Source organism: Dromiciops gliroides, chromosome 2 (assembly GCF_019393635.1).
Source record: "Dromiciops gliroides isolate mDroGli1 chromosome 2, mDroGli1.pri, whole genome shotgun sequence".
Lineage (NCBI taxonomy): Eukaryota > Metazoa > Chordata > Mammalia > Microbiotheria > Microbiotheriidae > Dromiciops > Dromiciops gliroides.
The window spans coordinates 237208234-237210711 of record NC_057862.1 but is presented as its reverse complement, the minus strand read 5'-3'; the positions used below and the strand labels follow the sequence as shown (position 1 = coordinate 237210711).

At 42.5% G+C, this 2478-nt stretch overlaps 1 pseudogene; it reads right to left on the bottom strand.

Moving 5' to 3' along the window:
• Positions 1–801: 801 nt before the first annotated feature.
• On the bottom strand, positions 802–2045 carry LOC122738629 (annotated as a pseudogene).
• Between the last annotated feature and the right edge of the window lie 433 nt (positions 2046–2478).

The window sequence follows — 2478 nt, the reverse complement described above, 5'->3', positions numbered from 1 at the left end:
GGAAATCATGGTGGTTATAGTAGGAAGGGAAATATGCCACAGTGTGGTGGAGGAGGAAGTGGAGGAACTGATTATCCACACATACTCTTGTGGCCCTGTCTTCTTCCCAGTAGAGGTGGTTACTACAACAGATGTGGAATGTCCAGCAGGGGGAAACTGCAACCAGAACTTCAGAGGCCAGGGAGGCAGTGATGGTGACAAAATCCAATCTCTGCTACAACCAGTGGCAGCAAGGTCAAGCCAGGGATCAGAAGCCCTACAGTCTGCATTATTACCAAGGATGTTATTGACTACCCAAATAAAAAAGAGCTGAGAAACATTTCTCTAAAGCCTTCACAGTGAGTCAACTAAAATTTTCTTTAGTAGGCTACTTTTAAAGCATTCAGCAAGAGGAAGTGCCTGCGGGTTCCTTTTTTAGAAGCTTTGTGGGTTGATTTTTTTTTTTCTTTTTTACATTTTAATTTCAGTTTTAAAGTGAATCACAAGACAACCTCAACATTGTGCACAATAAGAGAACGTGTCAGTATTTCAGGGTTCTACATTTTAATCTGTAAAATGTGACTTTTCTTTTTTACTACAGCAAAAGTAAGATGTTTCCTTTTTTAAAAATCAGGCATAGTTCAGTTTATTCATTGTTTATCTTTTTTTTTCTTTTTTCTTTTCTTTTTTGCGGGGCAATGAGGGTTAAGTGACTTGCCCAGGGTCATACAGTTAGTTCATGTCAAGTGTCTGAGACCAGATTTGAACTCAGGTCCTCCTGAATCCCGGTCTGATGCTCTATCCACTGCACCACCTAGCTGCCCCTTATTCATTGTTTATAAAAAATATCTTATGTGGTTGCCACAGCAGCTGCCTGGGTCCTCTGGACAGACACCCAAGTGTGAGTCTTCACAAGATGGTCAGTGAATTCCTGATAGGGAGACTTAGTAAACACAGTCTCCTTCCACAGGTCTGGGGTTAGGTAGCTGTATGTTTTGGAGATGGCATCAAAGGTAGCTTTAGCAAAGTTGCCCAGAGTGGCAGTACAGCCCCTTGCAGAAGTGTAGCAGTCATCAATTCCAGCCATCATCAGGAGCTTCTTAGGCACAGGAGCTGAGACAATGCCAGTACCTCGAGGGGCGGGGATCAGGTGCACCAAAACAGATCCACAGTGCCCAGTGACCTTGCAGGGCACTGTGTGAGGCTTGCCAATCTTATTCCCCCAGTAGCCACGTCTCACAGGAATGATGGACAGCTTGGCCAGAATGATAGCACCATGAATACCTGTGGCTACTTCCTTGGAGCACTTGATCCCCAAGCCAACATGGCCACTGTAGTCACCAATGGCCACAAAAGCCTTGAACCTGGTACGTTGTCCAGCTCTAGTTTGTTTCTGAACAGGCATGATCTTTAGAACCTCATCCCTCAATGAAGACCCCAGGAAGAAATCTATGATCTCAGATTCCTTAATAGGAAGGGAGAAAAGATAGATCTCCTCCAAAGATTTGATCTTCATGTCCTTGACTAGCAGGCCCAGATTGGGGATGGGAACCCACTCCTTATCCTCGGCCTTTCCTCCTTGCAGCCGCAATCTGGCCTCAACCCCAGCCCCGACCTCAACCTTGGCCCCCCCTGCCGAAGCCACTAAGTCCCTTCTACCTCCAGTTCCTCCTGCAGCACTGGCATCAAACACCATTTGGTGTTCATTAGAAGTAGAAGATGGGGGCAGCTAGGTGGCGCAGTGGATAGAGCACCGGCCCTGGAGTCAGGAGTACCTGAGTTCAAATCCAGCCTCAGACACTTGACACTTGCTAGCTGTGTGACCTTGGGCAAATCACTTAACCCCAACTGCCTCACTAAAAAAAAAAAAAAAAAAAAGTAGAAGATGTTGTTTCAAAAAATAATAATGATAATGATAATTATGAACCTCTTTTTAAGCTTTTTTTCTTTTTACTTTGGTAATCCTATGACCTACATCCTTCACCACCCCAGTTGAAAGAAAGAACAAAACTTTAGTATCAAAGATGCATACATAGTCAAGCAAAACAAAATCCCACATTGGCCATTTCTTAAAATATGTCTAATTTGGCACTTTGAGTTATATATTAGGAGGTAGGTAGCATGTCTCATCACTAGTCTTTGGGAATCATGATGCTCATTGCATTGACAAGAATTTTTAAGTCTTTCTTAGTTTTTATTGCAATATTGTTACTGTATAAATTGATTTCCAAGTTTTATGAACTTTACTCCAGGTTAGTTCATACAAGCCTTCTCAGGTTTGTCTAAGGCAGTCTCTTTTTGTCATCTCTCATGATGCAATAATATTTTATTACATGCATATATCATAATTTGTTCTGCCATTTTCCAAAAGAGTAGTCCCTTAGTTTCTAGTTCTTTGTCACTACAAAAAGAACTGCTATAACTCTTTTTGTATATGTAAACGGGAAAGGATGTGTGGCTCCCTCTCATCCAGACTCTGGAAAGTTGATATTATATAGG